Raw genomic sequence first — 25,920 nt, 5'->3', positions numbered from 1 at the left:
CATAGCGTATTCCACTGCCCCACTGACAAGGACCAGCAGCCACCACTGCTGGCAGGAAATGCTTATGTTCTATGTATGTATGTATGTATGTATGTATGTATGTATGTATGTATGTATGTATTGCATTTGTATACCACCCCATAGCCAAAGCTCTCTGGGGGGTTTACAACAATTAAAAACATTAAAAACAAATACAAATTTAAAAAAGAATGTTAGCATCTAATTTTAGGATTCATCTTCATTACGAGAATTAATTTTTATGTGATTACTAATAATCAAATCACTAGAATTTTCTAAACACTTTACAGAGTTTAGAAGATAACCCTGTTCCTGTACACTTACAATCTAATTGATACAATGCAAAAGGAAAATAGTCTGGTGACCAGAGGAGTAGAGCATTCTTTTGGACAAAAAAAATGCAAGTTCCTTGCATCATCTCCTCTGGCCGATGTGTGGGGTTACACCGGTCTTCTCTTTCAAATGATGCTCTTTTTGGAAAGCAGGAGGTATGGGCTTCTAGTGATCCTTGGTCCCAAGGCTGGTAGCAGAGGCTAGAATGTGCTTCCTTTATCTTTCAACACTACAATTCTAGGAATTGGCAGTTAGAGCAGAGCTGTCTTTCTCGTATTGTAGGGGAAGGCTGCCTTGAACAAACTTATCCCAAATGTGATGATGGGTAACAAAATAGGTAGGTTAAATTTAAAAGAGGCAAAAGGGTTAAAACGATAAGCCAAGACAGTAATTAAACTCCAAGAAATTATGGAGAACTAAATTGGCACAGTCCAGGTAAAACCCAAAACATACCCGGGGTCTTGACCACATGGACAACAGCTTTGTTACTTGAATCAACTGAGTATGTGAAATAAAACCAGCAGTCATCAATATCCTTCTCTTTGCAACGAGTCACTGCTTCATACTGCCCAGGCTGTGGCAACTTCTCTCTATGCTCTACCAGCATCAAGGTAAAATGTGAACACTCTTCTTCACACCTCTCTTTCTTTTCTCCTTTGTTAAAAGCTTTGCACTGAACACAGTCCTTGTGCTCACACAACTCACATGTTGGCCCTTGAAATTTAGAATCTGTGCATTTGCAGACCCCACACTCGCAGATTCCTCTTCCATTGCAGATCTGCCCATTTACAGCTTCACATGGGGTGGTATCCAGAGAACAATCACAAGCAGGGCCTGCATAATTTGCCCAGCATTCACACTCATGACATTTACATTCACTATGCCCTCCACAAATCAAACCATCAGATCGATCACAGTTGAAATTATCATACTGGCAAAACTGGCCGGTGTAGAATTCATTTGGATTCTCTCTTTTCCTGCACACACACTGACCACAAATACATTCTCCATTGTTACTACATATTTCTGAACTATTTGCTGGACTACAGGTGCCCAACATGTCTTCACTATTTACTTCATCCATACTGCATTCACAGTGTTTCCCAATATGTCCTGGTTTACACCTGCAGGCACCACATTCAAATGTTCCATGTCCATGGTGGCACAGAGGGCTGTCAGGAATTCCTTCATTGTGACAGTCACATTCACAGATGAACTCCAGATTAATTTCTACTTCTTCAGTGAAACCAAGTGGCTTGATTTTAATGGTTTCACTTTGCCCTTTTTCTGGACACTGATTGGCTGTTACTTTAATCTCAAAGCTAACCTCATCTCCAATTGAAAGGTTGGAGCACTTTCTTCCTTCATCTCCTGTACCATTCACTCCATTCTTGCAGAAAGATTTATATTCAATTGTGACTTCATTTGGTATCTTGTTGTTTTCCAAAATGACTTCTGAAGACAATGAATTGTATGCATCAATTATCAGTTGAATCACATTACTGGATTTTGAAGAGAGTGTTCCTGCTGCAGATTTTGGAATCAAATTCTTCAGCTCCTTGTACACTGGTTGAAATTCTTGTGTAACAGCAAATATTATCTGAATATTATTGTCACTCAGCTTCTGAACAAGATGAGCAATGGAGGGATAATCATAATAATGGCTCATTGTGTACATATTATCATTTAAATGACATTGCCCATCATTTGGTAAGACAATCCCTCCGAGTTTCCCATCTCCAGCAAAATAGAATCCAGCATCCGTGGAAAATACCAACAACCGAGTGACATTTCTCCATCCAATTTCTGAACCACAAACAGCAACCTGCATTATTGCATCAAATCCACCTTCAGAAGAATCCAAATTGCCAGAAATTTGTTGATCACCTACAAGTTTATTGAACAGATGTCCATCGCTGGTAAAGTTGAGTACATTTCTGTAGCCAAAAGGGCTTGTTCAGTTAAGGTCACCTGTACATGGGTTCCTGAGTTTGGCCGGTGTAGTACTAATATAAGGCATAACAGTTTTTTCAACAAGAGAGCCAAAACCAATTCGAAAATCTGAAGTTATATTATTCATTTTACTCATCAGAGAAGTTCCAAGACTTTTCACATTCTCCAGGTCATCTTTCATAGAGTAGGAGAAATCCATAAGGTAATAAAGATCAATAGGATAACCTTCAGCTCTCTTAAATTTTAATGAAAATGTCTGTGGTTCCCCTATCCGTAGTTTTAGCAATACTTGCTGTGGTTGAATTTGGGTATATGTCTTCCAGTTTAAGATTCTCAGCAGTTCCTTTGACACGATTGGTTACTTCCTTGTTTTTGAGCATGTCTTGGGAGCCTCTGGGATTTTCTATTTCATCTAGAGGGCAGCCCTTACTTTTTAAAACTTCCAAATCATCACATCATGCTGAAATAGATTCTCTCTCTTCTAAGAAGGTTATGTTTTTGCACCATCCACAATTTGGTCCAGCTTGTATACAATTGGCACATGATTTTCCCTTAGCTTTTATACAATTGCTCCCACCTTGTTGGGCAAATCCACAGACTATGAAGCAGCTTAATAACCCGCCCCAGATGAGACTTGAAATTTGCCTGTGCCATGGCGCTGCGGTTCCATTGTGATACGTCCCCCGCTATCCCAGGGCTCTAAGAAGTTGGTGGCGGGGTGCAAGCCCGCTTTCTCCCTCCCCGTTTCTCTCTCTTTCTCGTGAGCTCCTTTTCTCCGGTGAAGTTCCGGCCCTGACTTGGCCTTCTCAGGGCTATGCCTCGGTAGTGCGAAGGGTGACTCCCCCTTTCCTCCCTCGCCTACCAGAGCCACTCCTTCCTTGCACCGTATGGCAGGGCTGGGAAAAGGAGACGGCTGGGCCTTGCAAGTGCTGCCCCGTGCTGCCCCCGCTCCACCCTTTGTGCCTCCAGAAGTGCATTTCTCCCCACTGCCATCAGGCTGGGGGGAGCAGTGGCGTCACTAGGGTTGGTGTCACCCGGTGCGGTAACTCATGGTGTCACCCCCATGGACCTCCTCCCGTACCAGACCATGCTGAACTACAGCTCCCATCAGCCCCAGCAAGTGTGCCCAACGGCCAGGGATAACGACGGGAGTTTCCAGGCACCAATTCTTAAACAGTAGTTGTTATAATGACTAGCCATCCTAGAAATAGTTCAGGGGCAGGAGGTGCCTGATGGAGCTGGTCTTCCAGCAGAGCGGATGGAATCAGTCCTGCTTCCTGCCTCTCCTAATGAGGCAGTCTGGTGGCATGGCAGAGCTGTCTTTTGATGACTGTGGGGAAGGGCCCACAGCTCAGTGGGGGACCACCTGCTCTGCATGCAGAAGATGCCACTTTCAACCCCCACTTAGAAAAAGGCCAGGTAGCAACTGATGGGAAAAGGCCCTTATCTGCCTAGAGGACCCTGGTAGAGGAGTGCTGCCAGTCAGAGCTAACAACATTGGGCTATATGAAGTGTCCAATTCTGGCATTTAGATACACAAGGCAGCTAAAACCATCCTTAAAATTTTCCTGCATGTATCAGAAATTTAACAATATCTCATAAACCCCAAACACTGAAAATAGATTGGTAACGGGGGTAGCTCGGTGGTAGGTTCCATTCTCCCTCCCCCACATCTCTTAAGTAGGGCTGGGAGAGAGTCTTCTGTGAGAATCTGGAGAATCGCTGCCAGTCAGTGTAGGGAATATTGACCTAGATAGACTGATGGTGTGACTGGGTATAAGGCAGCTTCCTAGGAAGAAAATACGAAAGGACTTCACCAAATTGCAACACTAGGTGGTGTAATGAATGAACACGGCTGGCAGCTGGATGCACAACTGGGGGATTGGACGGCTGGTGTGGATGCAAAATGTTACACCAACAACAACTGCACTGAAGCCGAGGGAGTGAAGGCAGCCCCCCTGAGCTAAGTTCAGCCTGACCCAAGTCCCAATCCTGATGAGTTTGATCATCACAGGCAGGAGGAACTTAGCAAGGAGAGCAGACAGCTAATGGGGGGAGGGGGAGGGGCTTGCCCAGGAGGGAGGGGGAGCTCCTGCCATTCAGTCCTCCAACGGGTCAAGGAACAGAGCTCTGGCTCCTAGAGAGGCAGGATGGTTTAGAGGAGGGAGGGAAGAGCATATTGAAGGGGAGGGGGGCTCTTCATTCCTGACCCAGGATGAGGAGGGGGCAACAGACTCGCCTGTGGGATCGGCCCTTCCAGATAAGCCTCTTTGGGGCTGTGGCATGGAGTTTTCTCTGCGGCTTTGTTAAGGCTGCCATGCTCTAGGCAAGGCTGCGAGGATGTGCTGCGAGCTTTCTGCCGGCAGGTGGCAATAGAGGGGCCTCTCCTTGGCCTCCATTCACCATTAAGAGGAAGGACGGGGTGGAGCCTGGAGTGCGCCGAGGACAGAGAGGTGCACAAGGGGGGTGCGCGATAGAGGAGTTGCTTTTTTGCCTGCTGAATCCACAGACAATGCTTCTTTGCCGTTTCCGTTGTCTGTTTGCTCACCGGTAGCCATGCCCGGCGGCTCTGGGTGTCACCCCCGTCTCGTGGTGTCACCCGGTGCAGCCCGCACCCACCTCACTGCCCTAGTGACGCCCCTGGGGGGGAGCATGATTGAAAGGCGTGGAATTGGGCTCCCCGGGCTTGTCTGGCGTTCTAGATGACATGCTTGTCACATATGGAGTTACAGTTTTCCCTTCTAATCAAGTGAAGAGCCTAGGGCAGGGGCAGGGAACCTTCTTCAGCTGAAGGGCAGCATTCCTTTCTGTGCAACATTCTGAGGGCAACAAGTCAGAGCTGGGCAGGTCTAGAGGCAAAAGTGGGTAGAGAAATGAATGTAAATTTTGCCTTTGCATAGTAAGCTAATTTCTATAGACACTCACACACCCTCTTTGTCCTCCATCCAGACACACAAGAGGCATTATCAGAGTTCAGTGACACATTCCAGTTAGGCAAAAGCACTCGTGGTGTGAACCAGGGCTAGTGAAGAGTGTGGCCTGTGGATAGGGGGTGTGGCCTGGGGCCAGTTCCGAGGGCCAAACAGAGAGCTCTGAAGTGTCATATTTGGCCCCCAGGCCTGAGGTTCCCCACCCTGCCCTAGGACTACCACAAGATCTATGCTTGCTGCTTGAAGAAGAGGTGTCAGTTGCAGACTGGGTGACAACCGAAGTTGAGTCAGCAATCTCTGCTTACTGTTTTATTAATGCATTGTGTTAAAATGATAGTATCTAGAAGCTGGCTGCAAAAACGTTGTGTAAAAAAAAAATCAGTTGGCAGTTACCTGATTTGGTGAGTTAGTTTATTTAATTGTTAGCCTTTGATTTTTAATGTAATTTTAATGGTGTTATGTTTCTTTCTGTATTTCTGATTTTTTTTGTTATTGCTTTGAATCTTTGGGAAAGGCACTTAATAAATATTTAAATTAAATTAAGAGAATTTGTCAACTCACTGCACGGCAGTATGGCAAAAAATTAACTGAGCAAAACAATAATATACCAGAATCCAGGTTGATAAATGTATTTTAGGGGGCTCCTGTGAGGACACCCTTCTCTCCAGGAAGGAGCCTGAGACCCTCTAAATAAAATAGTGCATCTGTTAAGGAACATTCCCTTTTATAGTCTTCCAAGTTGGTGACAAATAGCCTCTGAGATGTGTGTTATGTGCATAATTCGTTTGAGGAAGGAAAAGTCAGGCTATGCCAAACCTGATGCTTGGACTTCTGCCCTGCTGTGGAAGGAATCAAAGACAAGAATTCCCATGGTGTATAATAACAAATTAGGTAGTTATTATTTAATCTATAAAGACTTCGTGGAAATTAATTTTAACATGACTTTTGATTGATACTTAGACTAGCTTGCTCTCTTTCTCTCTCTCCCCCCCCCCTTACTACTTTGTGGGAAAAGCCTATATTGTTTGTTAGGCTGTGAATTGAGAATATGTGTTCTCTTCTTTCCATATGTCACAACAGATGGGTCATAGGATGAAAAAGTAATATGTGCCCTCTCCTCTTCTGCTAACAAGAAGGAGGAACAGAAAGAGGAAGAGAAGCCATCGTTGGCAGAAATGAGGAGCAGGAAGAAGAGAAATAGGGAAGGTGACAATCTTCTGAAATGTTCTACTTTTTTCTGTTAAGGGAATAGATTTCAGACTTTGTAACTTCAGAAAACCCATTCTGCACTAATGTCTCTGCTGAGAAAGCACTGAGTGTCACTTGTTGCATCCTTGCACATTGTAGAGGATCCTGGGATACATTATACCCCAGAACATTCCACTCCAGCTGTGCTTGACAGCTAAAGATCAGTTACGGTAGACAAGATATCCTCACTGTAACATTCCTCATTACTGATATTTTAATTGAGGAACCCATAAACAACTTCCAGCCAGCTCCAGAGCAAAGTTCATAGAATGAGCAAAGCTCATAGAATGACTTTACAGAAACAGTAATGAGGCTGTTGGTGGGCATGTGGAGTAAGGTCTTGACATTGGTTGTGCCTAGACTCTGGAACTTCCTCTTCTGGGAGGAGCACCCTGGTCATAGAAACATATGAAGCTGACTTATAATGAGTCCAGACCATTAGTCACGCCAGCTGAATTTTGCCTACACTGATTGGTAGCAGGTATCAAGGATTCCTGATTGTGATCTTTCCCAGCCCTGCTGGGAATGGTTACAGACTAAACCTGGCACCTTCTGCATACCCTTAGCAGACAGTTTCCAAATGCAATTTCTTTTCTCATTAACTGATAGAGAATGTTGGAAGGAAGGGCGGGGTATAAATAAAATAATAAATAAATAAAAAATGTAGGAGGAATTTTTGGCCCAGCACTAGCATAGGTTTTCTAGATACTTGACATGACTAGACATGTGCCACCTGCAAGGGAGATGAGGGGGTGGCAACACAAGAATGGGCCTTCTTAGTGCTGGCTCCCCATTTATGGAATGCTCTCCTCAGGGAGGCACACCTGGTGCCATCACTGACCATTTTTAGGCACTAGGCAAAAACATTTTTATCCACCCAAGCCCTTAACTTTCTGCTTAGTGGGGTGGGGTTGAGTTGGATCTACTCAAACGTGTGTGTGTGTGTGTGTGTGTCTGTGTGTGTGTGTGTGAGAGAGAGAGAGAGGTATTACTGGTGAATTTTAAGTTATTTTCCCCCTTTGTTTTTAATGCTTGTTTTTGTAAATCGCTTTGAGTTTATTTTCTGAAAAAAGTAGATATAATTAATAATGATGATTATGTCAGGAATGCCTGAGACTCAAACCCCAATTGCAAAATCAGACACTAATGTACAGTGAAGTTGCATAGACAGCACACAGGAAATCAGGAGTTGTGAGTTTTTGCTGCGTTTTGCTCACAGAATTAACATAGGAAGTGTTTTGCTGCCTCTTACACAGAATTCCCTCAGGAACACTTTCCATCTGTCATAGCCTCACACAAGAACACTTTAACCTGGAAAATCCACCCTCGAATTCTCTTTCATACAAGCAGCTTCTAAGTGGCTAGGGCTCAGAGGAGCTTAAGCAAGGGGCTTCCTAATGTTTGACCAAAGAACACTGGATTAAAAATTGTATTTTGTATGATGTGCAATGCAGCTCAAGCCAAGCAGGATGGCCTGTATTACTGAAATCATCTTGACAGTTTGTCTGTGTGGTAAGTGGGCCTATCCTGCTTTTTTTCTCATCATAGGCCATATTTTCTATTGAAGGGGTCACACAAGTTATCTGACTTGATCTGACCAGGCCACAACAGAAACGAATCACTCTCATTTGGCAGTGCAAAAGACAAAGGAAGACAGGTGCCGCCTCATGTTCATATCAGGCAATTTGTCCATCTAGACCAGGAGTGCGGGAACTTTTTCAGTTGAAGGGCAGCATTACAATTTGGGCAACCTTCCAGAGGCAAAATTGGGCACAGCAACATATTAGGGTTGCCAGTTGTCCAGTTTTCACCCCGAGACTCTGGTTTTGGGGGTCCTCACCAGGTCTCCGGACTCTTAGCTTTCATTTTTTTAAAAATTAAGTTTCTAGGTGGTCTAGTTCAAAAGTTAAAAATCAAAATGTCAGCCTCCCCACAGCTTCTGTTAGTATCAGCAGCTCTAATCCCTGCCCTTTCATGTTTTTAGCCAATAAGTGAAGTCAGAGTTGTGATTGACAATTAGCAACAGTGAAACCTCATTTCAGGTTCTCAGAACAGTTTCCTTTTCCTGCTTGTCTCACATCAGGAATTCAGTAAATATATAGCTTTCAGCAGCATAAAGGGTACTTTCTCGGTACAGGATTGGGATTTGCTTCTGAGTAAACATGGATAGGATTGCACTACAACTGAAGTTCAAAGCGGGATCTTGGGAGGCATAAAAGTGTACATGCAGTTTTTTTTAATTACTTGCAAAAATAGCATATTATACTTTTTATCTTTCAAATAATTTTTGAACATAAGTTTTAAGAAGTGTACATACTTCAGTGTTATACTTTTCTAATTAAGGAGTCAAGTTTAAATTTTACTGGAGAGGGCAGTTTGTCTTATTCATAACCTGTTTTGAAAACCTTTTCAGTATGAAGCATTTCTGGGAGTAAAGCTGCAATGCTAATCCCACATACCTGGGAGTTAACCCCATTGAATTCAGTAGGACTTACTTCTGAGTAGACATGGTTAGGATTGTGCTGAAAATCAATGGGATCTGTGAGCGAAAATAGAAAAGGACTGTGTTGTAAATCTTTCTCTCCTGCTCCATCCTTTTTTTTTTAAAGCAGTTAGGCAGGGCTTACTTAGGTGTCACTGTTTTTATTTGGCAGGAAACTAATACTTATTTTTTTTTAAAAAAAATGTTCTACAATGGCCAACTGGTTTTGACAATAAACTATTATATGTGGTGCATGTATTTTTATATCTCCAGTGTGTGTGTATATGGAATACTTCCAACAAGCCTATGAGGTAGGGTTGGAAACCAAGGCAATTTACAATAAGAAATAAAGCCATTTAAAATCCAACAACCATAAAACAAGTATAAAACAGCTGCAAAACAGCTTAAGGTGGCATGATTCTGAATTTTGGATTGGGTGAGTAAAGTTCCTAATCATTGAATTGCAGTCCTGTGCATGCTTCCCTGTCTGAATTAGTCCCATTGAATACATTGGGACTGAGTAAACATGCATAGGATTGCACTATACCTTTCTTTAGAGGTTGTGTAAATAATAAACATATTTGACATTCATGCTTATATAAATATTTCTTCATACTATGCCTTGATATGTATCTGATTTCACACTATGGTTGTAAATTATTATTTACAATTATTATTATTTCCTCTACATTTTAAGTGTGCCCTTCTTCCTTGGGGTGGTCATGGTCCCCGTCTGTTGTTTTCACCCTGAGGGGCAGATTAGGCTGAGAGATGGTACGTAGCCCATGGTCACCTAATAAACTTCGTAGTTGATTTCCATTTTAAAATTTAATTAAAATGATTTATATGCAGGCGAGGTTTACGAAGTAATGCAGATCTTATGACTCCATATAAGGCAGCTTCCCCATGTCCCTACATTCAAGGTCCAGGCGTAATCTACTTCCTGTCTTTGAGGAAGACACCATAGCTCAGTGGCAGAGTATCAGCTTTGCATACAGAAGGCCCCAGGTTCAGTCCCCATCATCTCCAGGTAGGGCTGGGAATGTCCCCTGCCTCTAATGCTGGACAGCCACTGCCAGTTAGTGCCAACAATGCCGAGCTAGATGCACCAATGGCCTGACTTGGTATAAGGCAGCTTCCTATGTTCCACGCAATCATTTCTGTCCAATTTGTCCATGTAGGATTACTGTTTAAAGGCAGCGCATTAGCATGTGTTGAATGTCTGACTGACATGCTATGTAACAGATGTGAATGCCACAGTCTCAGAACAAGACACTATATCCCAATTCCAAAGAAAGGGGATCCCAAAAAATGCAGTAATTATTGAACTATTGCCTTAATATCCCATGCAAGTAAAGTAATGCTCAAGATTCTACAACAAATGCTCTTACCATATATGGAGCGAGAAATGCCAGATGTCCAAGCTGGATTTAGAAAGGGAAGAGGCACCAGAGATTATATTGCAAACATATGTTGGATATTGGAACGGAACAAGGAATTTCAGAAGAAAATCACCCTGTGCTTTATAGATTACAGCAAAGCCTTTGACTGTGTAGATCATGAAAAACTATGGAATGCTTTAAAAGAAATGGGGGTGCCACAGCATCTGATTGTCCTGATGCACAACCTATACTCTGGACAAGAGGCTACTGTAAGGACAGAATATGGAGAAACCTCTTGGTTCCCCATCAGAAAGGGTGTGAGACAGGGGTGTATTTTATCACCCTATTGTTTAATCTGTACACAGAACATATCATACAGAAAGCGGGATTGGACCAAGATGAAGGAGGTGTGAAAATTGGAGGGAGAAATATCAATAATTTAAGATATGCAGATGATACCATACTATTAGCAGAAACCAGTAATGATTTGAAAAGAATGCTGATGAAAGTTAAAGAGGAAAGCACAAAAGCAGGACTACAGCTCAACGTTAAAAAGACTAAAGTAATGACAACAGAAGATTTATGTAACTTTAAAGTTGACAATGAGAATATTGAACTTGTCAAGGATTATCAATACCTCGGCACAGCCATTAACCAAAATGGAGACAATAGTCAAGAAATTAGAAGAAGGCTAGGACTGGGAAGGGCAGCTATGAGAGAACTAGAAAAGGTCCTCAAAAGCAAATATGTATCACCGAACACCAAAGTCAGGATCATTCAGATCATGGTATTCCCTATTTCTATGTATGGATGTGAAAGCTGGACAGTGAAAAAAGTGGGTAAGAGAAAGATCAACTCATTTGAAAAGTGGTGTTGGAGGAGAACTTTGCGCATAAATGGACTGCGAAAAGACAAATAATTGGGTGTTAGAACAAATTAAAGATCTTCTGTGGCGCACAGTTAACAGGCCTAGTAAGCATCGCAAGACGTCACCCTAAGAGTCGGAAACGACTCACACTACAATGGTTACCACCTGGAAAGCAGACAAACTAGACAGGTCATCTGGTCACAGCCTTCCCCACTACGGTGAGATGTATTGTGTTTCTACTAAAGTATAGCAAGTTTTTCCAAATGTGCATCTGTTCATAAAAATAAGCATGTGCAAAATTTATGCAAATTGGTGTCCTCTTGAGTTATGTTTTTGGTGATGCATTTCCTAGAAAAGGTCCTCAAATGCAGTGATGTATCACTGAACACTAAAGTCAGGATCATTCAGACCATGGTATTCTCGATCTCTATGTATGGATGTGAAAATTGGACAGTGAAAAAAGGGGATAAGGGAAAAATCAACTCATTTGAAATGTGGTCCTGGAGGAGAGCTTTGCGCATACCATGGACTGCGAAAAAGACAAATAATTGGGTGTTAGAACAAATTAAACCAGAACTGTCACTAGAAGCTAAAATGATGAAACTGAGGTTATCATACTTTGGACACATCATGAGAAGACATGATTCACTAGAAAAGACAATAATGCTTGGAAAAACAGAAGGGAGTAGAAAAAGAGGAAGGCCAAACAAGAGATGAATTGATTCCATAAAGGAAGCCACAGACCTGAACTTACAGGATCTGACCAGGGTGGTTCATGACAGATGCTGTTGGAGGTCACTGATTCATAGGGTCGCCGTAAGTCATAATCGACTTGAAGGCACATAACAACAACAACAACAAATTCTGCACAAAACGTAGGATTCTTATGCTGGAAGAAAAAAACTACAGGAGGAGAATGGTCCATAACTGTAAATTATTAAAGGCTTTAAAAATCATTAGGAAATGAATCACAGAAGGCAATCCAATTCTTGAATTTCTCTCAAAAACCTAGGGAGCTGCAGTGAAGACATCCCAAGGGTTCAGATACACATACTGATTCACTGTGCTGTACCAATTCCTTTAAAAAAAAAAAGTGAATAAGAAAAATAAAGATGATGGCAACTTTTTGCCATTTGAAAATCCTCCTAAGCTAAAATGACCAAATCCAAATTGTAATTTAATATTCCTACTTCCCTGCCTCCTACACGTGCCAATAATACTAGAACGTCAAAAAAAGTTACAAATTGAATGAGAAAAAAACCCCCTGAAGGTAGAAACCTTCGAACACATATTAAAAGATACACTGTAGTTAATTGAAAACTGGGTATTTATTAAGGTATCTTAATTTCTGGTTTACAACCTTAATAAATATCACATTTTCAATTAACTAGGTTTATCCTTTCATATTTTGTGTTTGGAGTTTTTCTCCTTGTTATTTTTACAAATTAGGGTAAAAAACCCCCAGGAACAAAGATATTTTGCTGAATATTTTTTAGTACTGGCCCATTCCAACACTCCATTGCATTCTCCCCCACTATTCTTTCTTTTCCCATTATTCTATATTCATTATTCTATATACATATTCTATTCAACCAAGTCCTACTCAGAGCAGACCCATTAATATTAATAAACCTAAGTTTGGTCTATTAACTTTAATAGGTCTACTCTGTGTAGTACTAGTATTGAGTACCACCTATTCCCACTGTTTTCTTTATTACTGTTCAAGATACTTATTTGATATGGCTCGTTTGCTGCTGTTGGGCTGGTCTCACAGAACGGCAGCCCAAACTGTGTATATCAAGAGTGGCAATGGTGAGAAAAAGTGGCTTCTGCTGTGATGAGTGGTAAACTATCATTGGCAAATATGGCAAACTATCATTGTCTATTTTCTGCAGTGAGTGAAACCAAATTATCAAAATTGTCTTTGTCTTGATTCAGAACCAGTGATATCTGTTGCCCTCAAAACCCTGATGAATTAGCTATGCCTCTGTCCCCACCTTCAAGTCTTGGTGCCACTTTCTATATATAGCTATAATGGGGGGGGAAATAATGGGGGAGAATGCAATGGAGTTTCTATTATACAGCCATGAGAGTGGCTGCATACTATAGCTGGCATGGACAGTTTGCATTCTGCAATGTTAAATTGAAAATGCACCCCCATGCCATTCTGATGCTTCCCATAAGCTCATTTCAAAATAAAACCTTACAATACTGGGCTCCTGCTGGAAGGAAGGGTGGAATATAAATAAAATAATAAATAAATAAATAAATAAAACTTATAGTCCTGAGCTCAGAAACGCTTGCTTAACAACCTTCTAAATTTTCATGGCGATACACAAAACAGTCAGAGAGAATCGAGAGTTCAAAGTATAAAAAGAGATAAGAAAAACAGACCTGTTTTGGACTTTTTTCTGTCTGAGTTCTCATAATTTGTTGAAATTAATTAAAAATCAGCCATGTTCACAGAGTACCTGGAATCGTGTTACTGACCTTGCCCCACACTCTGACCTTCATCTTCTGCAGTTTAAAGGTTTAAAAAATGGCTGGCTGATTTTTAATTAATTTAATAAATTTAGCATTGAAGTCAATGATAAGCCCGGGCATGCTCAGTAAGAACCAACTGTCAGTGTTCTAAAGGCCAGACTCACAGCTACTGGGCTTGCCTAATCAGGAGGCCACACCCATGCCAGACCTTTATTTCACTTTAGACAGTCATGGCTTCCCCAAAGAATCCTGGGAACTGAAGTTTGTGAAGGGTGCTGAGAGGAGACTCCTATTCCCCTGAGACAGCTCCAGTGGCCAGAGTGGTTTAACAGTCAGCCACACTGATTCAAGCTCTGTGAGGGGAACAGGGCATCTCCTAACAACTCTCCACACCCTTCACTAGTTACACTTCCCAGGATTCTTTGGAGAATCCATGACTGTCTAAAGTGAAATAAAGGTCTGGTGTGGATATGGCCAGTGACAGCTTTAGTTTAAATTTGGGTGGGAGACTATATGTGCCTGCTGTAGAATAAAACATTGGGAGAATCGCTGAAAAACAATGATACTTTTCAAAATGTTTTCCTTTTGGAATGGAAAGGGGCTTCCGCTCTGCCCAGTCCACCTATCCAATATCTTGACCTCCTCCTCCCATCCCCTTCCTCCCTCCTCTCCCCCTTCCTCCCTCACCTACCCTTCCTGCCCCACCTCCAAGTTAGTTTCACCTATCCTAAGCATGATTGCACAGGAGTAAATCAAAAAGCATGCACATGATCAAACCTGCCCTCCTACCTCCTATTCCCTCCCTCCTGCCCCTTCCTTCCCTCTTCCTTTGCCCCTCCTTTCTGCTTCCTTTGCCCCTCCCTCCCCCTCCCTATCCCAATCCTCTCTTTCCCCTCCCCTCTCCCTTCCCTCTCCTCCCCCCCCATGGTCAGTTTTACCTATCGTAAACACAATTGTAAAGGAGTAAATCCCACTGAATTAAAAATCATGCAAATGATCAGACCTGCCCTCCCCTGCCCCTTCCCACCCCTTTCCTTTGCCCCCTCCCCTCCTCCTCCTCCTCCCCCTCCCCTATCCCCTTCCAATCCTCTTCTTCCCCCTTCCTCCTGCCTCTCCCTCCTCCTCCACCATGGTCAGTTTTACCTATCTTAAGCATGATTCCACGGGAGTAAATCCCATTGAACTCAATAAGCATGCAAGTGATCCAAACCCCTCCTCCTCCCTCCCATCACCTTCCTTTTGCCCCTTCCCTCCCCCTTCCTTCATCCCTCCCCCTCCCCTTGCAATCCCCTCCTTCCCCCTCCTTCCACTCCCCTTACCCTCCCTTCCTCCTTCCCTTACCTCTCCCCTCCCCCTTCCCCAGTTTTACCTATCCTAACCATGATTGCATGGGAGTAAATCCCACTGATCTCAATAAGCATGCAAATCATCAGACCTGCCTTTCCCTTCTCCTCTCCCTTCCTCCTCCCTTCCTCCTCCCCTCTTCCTTCTTCCTCCCCTGCCCACTCTTCCTCCCCTCCCTCCCTCTTTGCCTCCCTCTTCTCCTGCTACCCTCCCATGTTCAGTTTTACTTATCCTAAGCATGACCGCACAGGAGTAAATCCCACTGAACTAAATAAGTATGCAAATGATCAATCCATTCTCAGCAAACTTGCATAGGATCCCATTTCTAACATCCCAGATTAAAAAGCAGAGAATATGCTCAGAGGCACATGTTACTCAATTCTTCCAAGCTACACAGGAAGTGGATTAGACTGTGAAAGGCCAACCCAAATTGTGTTTGCATTTTGACAAATTTGTAGGGCAGTACAATAACTCAGAGAAGAAGTCAGGTCTCCTGCTCCCCTGGTGCATTCACTATAGCTGCCCAATTTCCCTGCTTTTTAAAGTCTGATAGAAATATCGGTGGGTTATAGGTATGTTCTTAAACCGCAAGCGTTTTTTGCCTATTAGTGAATATATACAGCTTATTCCAACACCAAAGCAAGATACCATTTGAAGCACTGACACTGAGTAACCCCTAACCATTTAGGTGGAATAACATTAGTAGGTGATAAACTAGCTCTTGCTAATGTGAAAATATCACTGCAACAACTGCTGTACCACAGATCAAAGGAAAGTCAATAGGGTTGGATTTGGACCTTGGTGCCTTGTGTTAAAATTTCTGCTCTGCTGTGAGCTCACTGGGTGGCCCAGGAAAGCCATGGTCTTTTTAGCTTAAGTCTATACCTGTAAAATGTAAATGATAGCCTGGCATTATAAAGGTGAGATAAGAATTGTATAGCACTTTGCACATTTGTGGTGCTACAGCAATGGTTTATAATAAAAATTATATATTTGGAGGAAGCCATCCCAGTCATCTCCTTTGCCACTATCCTGCATATACTCAAAGAGGCCAGACTGACCATGATGCTTAAGGTGTCATTAGCAGTAATATAGTGGATGGGAAACATAGGGAAGTGCAACTCTGGGACTTTTTTCAGAGTAGAAGTGATGACGGTTATCTGGTGGAGTGCTATGGTAGTTGACAGACTCTTTACTCAGGGGGTGAATGAGGTGATAATGAGACTTTCAAGTTTATTTGTGGAAGATTAGCATAGTAGAAGTCATAGAATGAAGGACAATATTCAAGCAGAGGCTGGACACTTTCCTTTTTCTTTGATGGCCATGCTAGCAGTTTAAATAATAACATTTTTTGCAAAATTGTTTACAGTTCTAGCTAAACGTTAAAGTTGCATTTCAGCTAGCAGATATTTTATTAAATCTCAATCCCTTTTTGCAAGTTGAACCATTGAAGAAACACCACTGAATTCAATGGAGCTTATTCCGAGGAAAGTATGCATAGGATTGCAGTCATGCAGTCATAATAAATTGGATATTATGCTATGGGTATTATTCAAAATCCTGCTAAAGTGAAAGTTCAGTTAGAGCAAGGATTTATTCTTGTGCAATGGAATGTTCTCTCCCTCTCCTCTGCCTGTGTGCCCTTTAAATCTGCTTTAGGGGTTCCCCTGACTCTCTGGAGCAGATTTGGGGATAGCATGGGGTCTGCCTTGGGGGGAGGAGAGGGAGAAATTCTGTTGTACTAGTGCAAGGATTTAGGTTTTTTTAGTAGTAGTAGTATTTATTATTACAGTCATAGACCCAATACATTCAAATAAAATACAATACAATAACTGTCCAAATAAAACAATATTGCAATGTTACAAAAGTGCAGCCAGTCCATCAGGAGAGGAGATCTTCCCTCGTATAGATTGGGCAGAAAATATAAATTTGGCAACAGATAAGGTGCAATCTCTGTTTGAGGCTGACAAAAGATAGAGAAGTAGGCGATCAAGTGGTTTATGAGGAAACTTTTTTATAATTGGAATTATAAATTTAGAACGTTCAATAATATATAGTGAGCACTCAAAAAAACATGAAAAAGAGTTTCAATATCACATGCATTGCAGGGGCACAATCGATTTTTATACGATAAGCCCCGATATCTCCCTTCTAACAGCGCAGAAGTTATACAGTTAAATCTAGCCTTAGTAAAGGCTAGGCGGTATTTAGGGACTGTGAGAAATTCCAAATAAGAGGCACATATCGACGGCTCATAACTCAGGCCAAAGTGAATGGGGGAACATGTTGAAGTGGCTGCCATAACTGCGCATTGAAAGTCTATATCTCTGATCCGGGCCAGAATAGAATATTTAGCTGCTGCTGGCTCTTGTGATGATAGATACTCTAAAGAAAGGCCTATAGTTGCAAGATAAGTAGAAAACGTTTTAGCCCATAGGGAGGAAAAAGGATCCTCCTACAAAAGTGGAGGATAGCTAAAAGAATACTCACATGACAATTTAGACCAATAATTAATAGCTATAGTCCACGCTTGAGCCTCAAGCGAGATTAGGCCAGATTCCAATCTAAGGACTGCAGATGGCACACATTTTGGAACACCAAAAATTTGTCGGAGAAAGATTGAAAGTACAGCCTCTACAGAGGAATCAAAGGCACCAATCCATAACGGAACTCCATATAGAAGTTGGGGAATTATTTTAGATCTAAAAACCTGTAGAGCTGCCGGAATATATTTTCCTCCTTTTATAAAAAAAGTATTGTAAAATGCCCTTTGCTGAATTTCGTGCAGTTGTAATAGCTGCATGAATACGGGGAACCCAGGACAGTGATGAGTGAAATAAAATACCTAAGTACTTAAATTGGGTAACTTGAGCAATTTGGTGGGTATTGATCGTCCATTCAGAAATTGAAGAACGCTTAGTAAAAACTAGAATTTTAGTTTTGAAAAAAATTATAGTCAGCTGGTTTTCCTGGCAATATTACATAAAAGCTCGAAATAGTCGTTTTAAACCGATTTTAGATAGAGATAAAAGGACGGCGGCGTCAGCATATAACAGTAGGGGGCAGTGCTGAGTCGCTAGTTTGGGGAAATGAAAATCTGGCGAATGACACCTAATTGCTAAATCATTCATAAAAAGGTTAAATAAAAGAGGGGCTGCAAGGATTTAGTTGAATACAGACTTATGTAATGCTGCTTTTTGGTGTGCATATATATGTGATGAGATGTGATATATCACATCACATCTACACACTAAAAATATATATCAACATATCAAATATATATACTGTATTTCAATATATAATATATCAAATATGGATATATCTCAATACAACTGCCTGCATTTTTGGACTCTCCTTGGGCATGTGGCTATCATGATGAGCTCCTGCACTTCAAAATTTGCTACACCACTGGTCATTAGGAACATCTGTTACTCTCAATTACAGACATGACGGGTGGCAATTCCTATCAGACCCACAGTGCATGGGGAGGGGAAGCTTAACTCTTACTAATTAATTAATTGCACTTATACCCACACTTCACTAAATGGGCTCAGAGCTGCTTACAAAAATGTCACAATTACAACATGTGCAATTTACATTAAAATCGTAAAATAAAACCACAAAGCTGCCAATGGAGCTTTCCCCCTAAGCCTCATAGCTGCGTAGGATGTGTATAATTTTCATCAGGACTGTAGCTGGGTAAGGAAGGGTCAGATCTGCTCTTCACACATGCTGTGGTCTCAATAAAATTTACCCACCTGCACTTGTAATTAAAGAAGAAAATCCCACATGCAGTTCTTAACAATGCAAAAGCATTGCATGCAATTTGTCCCTAGGAATGTATGTAAGATATTAAATTAAAAGGAGAAGACAGAAGTAGTTCTTAATAATGCATCAACTATCACGTTTAGTTTGTCCCTGAGAGTGTATGTAGGATGTTAAACAAGGGGATGAGGGTGGGAGAGAGACAGACATAATTCCTAAGTGCCAGAAATAGTTTAATCCTTATTGGTATCATCTGCTTCAACCTTGTAGAAATGAATCCATGCTATACTTTGTCACTAAGGAGTCTGTATCACATTATGGAATGTTTATCACATTTGGAAATGTGCACCACATCTCACATGTGAGAGGATTTAACACCCCGGAACACTAGAAGCCACTAGAATTTCCTTGAGACAGGATATGTGAATGGGTGGGTGAGTGGCAGGGGTGGTGGGCTGAGGGAAATAAAGGAAGGGAAAGGCAGGAATGAGCAGACGGATGCTTCCACTCGGACTGGCAGTGGACCCCAAGAGAATCACTTTAGCAACAGAGAATCACACATTTACTCTCTCTCTATATATATGGAGGAAAATGTTTTGATTGGAAAAAAATAGTTTGGTAACAAGGTTTGCAGTTGCACAGAGCAAAGACAAACAGCTCGATGCTGGAGAGGACACAGCACTGGCAATTTGCCTGCCATTAAGTTTGCATTTGTTCACCTGTGTAGGAAAATAAATACCTACCAATCATGTTATAGCAATAAAGGGTTATGCCTTCTTTGCAACTGTCTTCCACAGATGGCTCAGGCATCTTGCTATTCATCAATATTCTTCTGATTGTTTCCAGCTTAACAATACATTGGAGTTAAAAAAAAAGTTTGAAGGAGCTTTGTACAATTTAATTTCATTTATTTCCAATTATACTAGACTCACAAGTCATCCAATTCATCTTGCATATCTTCCCAGTACTTATCTCTATTGACAGTACCTCCCCATCTGCAAATTTCATCATGCTTATATTTCCTTTATCAAGGTTGCTGATGTCCACCAGCTGTGAGGAAGAATGAAGAGAGGAAAAATATTTCTGACAATGAGTTCTGGAGTTCTGGATGGTGTCTCCTTCCATATCCTGTGGCTTCCATATGCTAGGTACATTGATATGTGTCGCTGTGACCCATAAGCTGGCATTTGTTCTTCACCTCTTAGGGCTGCAGGGTCAGTGAATGCCATAAGATCCACAAAGGGTTGACACCCTTTTTTCTGTTCTCTGTCTTCCATTCTGTGAGGCGTAAACTGCTGGGGGTTGCATGCTGGTGGTGGGTAGCTGAAAGCAGCGGTGAGTGAGGTAAGATTTTCCCCTCTTTCTAACCACCCTGTTTTCTCTTCCTTCCTTCTTCTCCAACCGGAAGGCTTGGTTAAGGCTGCTCTTTAGGACTGTTTGTATATTATTGTACTGATGCTGCTAATTTGTGTTGTTGTGTCACTTTGTTCTGTAAGCTGTGTTTTGTTTTGTGTTAGGAACTGCTTTTCGAGCACATCTTTGATGAAGAGTGGTTTACAAATTCAATAAATAAAATTCACTAATAGTCAAAAAAATGTTGAGGTTTAAGAATGTACCTATAGCCCACAGATATTTCTATCAAACATTAAAAATCAGGGAAATTGGGCAGCTATAGTGAATGCACCAGGGGAGCAGGAGACCTGAACTCCTCTCTGAGATATTGTACTGCCCTACAAATTTGTCAAAATGCAAACACCATTTGGATTGGTCTTTCACAGTCCAATCCACTTCCTGTGTAGCTTGGAAGAATTTGGTAACATGTGCCTCTGAGCATATGGTGAGTGGTGGCAACAACTGCCATCTCCAAAGGTGGAGAATTATATTTTTGTATGTTTGTTGGTGTTCTTTTTACTTTGCTTCTTTCCTGTGTTACTAATGTTTCTACAGAGAATCTAATCTGGAAAAGCTTATTTCCCTCATTATTCATCCTAGAAATCTATGTCAAATTTATATTTATTAATTTCAAAGCCTTTTTACTGGTCAATGTCGTATGATGGTGAAGACAGCTTTTTGTGTTTCAAATTGGAGGTTCTATTTGGGGTGCATTAACAGTTGAATCTGAAACTGCACTTTGATGTAAAATAAGACTGATTCCAATATGTTGCTACTTCAGCAATGACTCTAGCTGTTGGAAAAAAGAGGATGCATGTTTTCAGCCTACTGTGTTTAAACCACTTCATTTAAGGCAAGGTGGGCGCAGTCAATACAAACATAGAGCACACCTAGAATTTTGCTAGAATATATTTCACCTCCCACTGTTTCATCTAGTGTAAACTGAGACACTCCTGATGTCCACTGGAGACTATTCTGCAAAATAATCAGTGCCATTATTCCACAATTATTTTTGGAGGGTTTTTTTAGTGTAAATTTAGCAAAGTGTTGCTGTACTTCACATATTTCCAGAAATAGAAACAAAAGAAAATGATTTCCTATAGGAAACATCACTAGAATTGCAAAGACCACTCCTGAAGAGACCCTCTCTGGACCCAGAAAATCTTAATAACTATAGGCCGGTAGCAAATGTTCCATTTCTGGAATGAGTGGTGGCAGGCCAGCTCCAGACGCTCTTGGATAAGACCGATTAAGTTTAAGATTAAGTTTGCTGACGACACTAAATTGTTCAGGGTTGTTAAAACAAAAAGGGATTGTGAAGAGCTCCAAAAAGATCTCTCCAAACTGAGTGAATGTGCGGAAAAATGGCAAATGCAATTCAATATAAACAAGTGTAAAATTATGCATATTGGAGCAAAAAATCTTAATTTCACATATACGCTCATGGGGTCTGAACTGGCGGTGACTGACCAGGAGAGAGACCTCGGGGTTGTAGTGGACAGCACGATGAAAATGTCGACCCAGTGTGTGGCAGCTGTGAAAAAGGCAAATTCCATGCTAGCGATAATTAGGAAAGGTATTGAAAATAAAACAGCCGATATCATAATGCTGTTGTATAAATCTATGGTGCGGCCGCATTTGGAATACTGTGTACAGTTCTGGTCGCCTCATCTCAAAAAGGATATTATAGAGTTGGAAAAGGTTCAGAAGAGGGCAACCAGAATGATCAAGGGGATGGAGTGACTCCCTTACGAGGAAAGGTTGCAGCATTTGGGGCTTTTTAGTTTAGAGAAAAGGCGGGTCAGAGGAGACATGATAGAAGTGTATAACATTATGCATGGCATTGAGAAAGTGGATAGAGAAAAGTTCTTCTCCCTCTCTCATAATACTAGAACTCGTGGACATTCAAAGAAGCTGAATGTTGGAAGATTCAGGACAGACAAAAGGAAGTACTTCTTTACTCAGCGCATAGTTAAACTATGGAATTTGCTCCCACAAGATGCAGTAATGGCCACCAGCTTGGACGGCTTTAAAAGAAGATTAGACAAATTCATGGAGGACAGGGCTATCAATGGCTACTAGCCGTGATGGCTGTGCTGTGCCACCCTAGTCAGAGGCAGGATGCTTCTGAAAACCAGTTGCCGGAAGCCTCAGGAGGGGAGAGTGTTCTTGCACTCGGGTCCTGCTTGCGGGCTTCCCCTAGGCACCTGGTTGGCCACTGTGAGAACAGGATGCTGGACTAGATGGGCCACTGGCCTGATCCAGCAGGCTCTTCTTATGTTCTTATGTTCTTATGATTATCTGGATCCATTTCAGTTGGGTTTCAGACCTGGTTTTGGCATGGAAACAGCCTTGGTCGCCCTGTATGATGACCTCTTTCGGGAGAGAGACAGGGGGAGTGTGACTTTGTTGATTCTCCTTGATCTCTCAGCGGCTTTTGATACCATCGACCATGGTATCCTTCTGGGAAGACTGGCTGCGTTGGGAGTGGGAGGGACTGCATGATGGTGGTTCCACTCCTACTTGGTGGGTTGGCTCCAGAAGGTGGTGCTTGGGGAACATTGCTCAGCACCCTGGACTCTCCAGTATGGAGTTCCACAGGGGTCAGTTCTGTCCCCCATGCTGTTCAACACCTACATGAAACTGTTGGGTGCAGTCATCCGGAGCTTTGGAGTGCATTGCCATCAGTATGCTGATGACACTCAGCTCTATTTCTCCTTTTCATCTTCTTCAGGTGAGGCTGTCAATGTGCTGAACCAGTGCCTGGCTGCCACAATGGACTGGATGAGGGCAAATAAACTGAGGCTCAGTCCAGACAAGACTGAGATGCTGCTCGTGGGTGGTTCTTCCGACCGGATGGTGGATGTCCAACCTGTCCTGGATGGGGTTGCACTCCCCCTGAAGGAGCAGGTTCGTAGCTTGGGGGTTCTCCTAGAACCATCTCTGTCAATTAAGGCTCAGGTAGCCTTGGTGGCACAGAGTGACTTCTACCAACTTCAGTTGGTGGCCCAGCTACGCCCCTATTTGGACAGGGATAACCTGCCTTCAGTTGTCCATGCTCTGGTAACCTCCAAGTTAGATTACTGCAATGCACTCTATGTGGGGCTGCCTTTGAAGACAGTTTGGAAGCTGCAGTTGTGCAGAATGCAGCTGCAAGATTGGTAACAGGGACCAGACGGTTTGAACAAATAAAACCGATTCTGGCCCGCTTGCATTGGCTGCCTGTATGTTTCTGAGCTCGATTCAAGATGCTGGTTTTAACCAGAGCTTGGAAAAGTTACTTTTTTGAACTACAACTCCCATCAGCCCCAGCCAGCATGGCCACTGGATTGGGCTGATGGGAGTTGTAGTTCAAAAAAGTAACTTTTCCAAGCTCTGGTTTTAACCTATAAAGCCTTACATGGCTTAGGACCATAATACCTAATGGAACACCTCTCCCGACACGAACCCACCCATACGCTACCCTAAATCCAAGGCTCTCCTCTGGGTGCCTACTCCGAGGGAAGCTGTGAGGCTGGCAACAAGGGAGAGGGCCTTCTCAGTGATGGCCCCCAAATTATGGAATGGCCTCTGTGATAAGGTGCACCTGGCGCCAACACTGTTACCTTTTGAGCGCCAGGTCAAGACTTTCCTCTTCTCCCAGGCATTTTAGCATGTGTTTTTAAATTGCTTTTTAAAAATGTGTTTTTAAATTTGTATATTTGTTTTTAATGTTTTTAATTGTTGTAAACCGCCCAGAGAGCTTCAGCTATGGGGCGGTATACAAATGCAATAAATAAATAAATAAATAAATAAATCAGACATATTTAAAGTGACCATCTGAACTATATCAACTGTCTTAATAATGTTGCTTCCTCCCTGCTAAAACAAGATGAGCACAGTACATGTCTTCTGTCTATTATTTGGGCTGATTGCAGGTGTTACCACCCCTCACCATATGCTCAGAGGCACATGTTACCCAACTCTTCCAAGCTACACAGGAAGTGGATTGGACTGTGAAAGACCAACCCAAATTGTGTTTGCATTTTGATAAATTTTTAGGGCAGTACAATTTCTCATAGAGGAGGTCAGGCCTCCTGCTCCCCTGGTGCATTCACTATAGCTGCCCAATTTCCCTGCTTTTTGAAGTTTGATAGAAATATCGGTGGGTTATAGGTATGTTCTTAAACCACAAGAATTTTTTGCCTATTAGTAAATATATACAGCTCATTCCAACACCAAAGCAAGATACCATTTGCAGCACTGACACTGAGTAACCCCTAACCCAGCCTTTCCCAACTTTGGATCCCCAAATGTTGCCAGACTACAACTCCCATCAGCCCCAGCCAGTATGGCCAAGGTCAGGAATTATGGGAACTTTAGTCCAGCAACATCTGGGGACCCAAAGGTGAGCAAAGGCTGCCCTAACCATTGAGGTGGTATAATATGATCAGGTGACAAACTAGCTCATGCTAATGTCAAAATATCACTGCAACTACGGCTGTACCACAGATCAAAGGAAAGTCAATAGGGTTGGATTTGGACCTTGGTGCCTTGTGTGAAAATATCTGTGGGCTATAAGTACGTTCTTAAACTGCAAGGTTTTTTTTTTTGCCTTTTAGTGAATTTTCTGCTTTTTAATTGGGGAGGTAAGAAATGGTATCCTGTGCAAGTTTGCTGAGAAAGGATTGATCATTTGCTTGCTTATTGAGTTCAGCGGGATTTACTTCCCTGCAATCATGCTTAGGATAGGTGAAACTGACCACAGGGGATGGGAGGGGAGGAGGAAGGATGAGAGGAACAGCAGAGGGGAGGAGGGGGATGGGAGCAGGCAGGAGGGGAAGGGGAGGAGAAGGACAGGTTTGATCATTTGCATGTTTATTTAGTTCAGTGGGATTTACTACCATGCAATCATGCTTAGGATAGGTAAGACTGACCGGGGACGAGTGAGGGAGGGCTGGAGTGGGCAGGGGAGAAGGAAAAAGGAAGATGGGAGGGGAGGAGGAAGGGAGAGGAGAAGGGAAAGGCAGGTCTGCTCATTTGCATGCTTATTCAGTTCAATGGAATTTACTCCTATGCAATCATGGTTAGGATAGGTAAAACTGACCATGGGGGAGGGGGAGGGGGAAGGAGCAGATTGGAGTGGGGCAAAGGTGTGGCCCCTGATTAGGTGAGCCCAGCAGCTGTGAGTCTGGCTTTTATAACATAAATGAACTTATGGGAAGCATCAGAATGGCATGGGGGATATTTTCAATTTAACATTGTGGAATGTGAAAAATCCACGCTGGCTATAATATACAGCCACTCTCATGGCTGTATAATAAATGTTGTGCCCAGAGGGAGAAAGGAAATGAATGGGCAGTGGTGCCATAAGCAAGAAGGTGGCCCCACTCAGAGAAGAAGACCCTCTGAGGGCATCCTGCCCAAAGCTCTCCTATGTCTGGAGCGAACACAGCGTTTAGGATTCTGTGAAAGTACATCGTACTCAGATTAGGGACAGTAACAGGGTTCAGGGTCTTTAGCATTAACATATGGAAATGTTACAGATTACCCACATTCATTTCAATACAGCCCCAAGGTTTTTCACTAGTACAGCAGAGTTTGGTTTTTTTATTCATTGTAAGGGTTTATAGACCTTTTGTGTGTGTTTTTCCCTCTTGCGCTAAGTAATTTATTTTTCTATTGCTTTTGGACAAACAAGTGCAATGACTCAACCTCTAGTGTCTCTGGGGCTTAGTCATT

The 25,920-nt window shown here is 42.3% G+C and overlaps 1 pseudogene; it reads right to left on the bottom strand.

The window, feature by feature from the left end:
* Positions 1-757: 757 nt before the first annotated feature.
* Positions 758-2,756, bottom strand: LOC133363330 (integrin beta-1-like; annotated as a pseudogene).
* Between the last annotated feature and the right edge of the window lie 23,164 nt (positions 2,757-25,920).

Source organism: Rhineura floridana, chromosome 8, assembly GCF_030035675.1.
Source record: "Rhineura floridana isolate rRhiFlo1 chromosome 8, rRhiFlo1.hap2, whole genome shotgun sequence".
NCBI lineage: Eukaryota > Metazoa > Chordata > Lepidosauria > Squamata > Rhineuridae > Rhineura > Rhineura floridana.
This window is presented reverse-complemented; position numbering and strand designations above follow the sequence as displayed.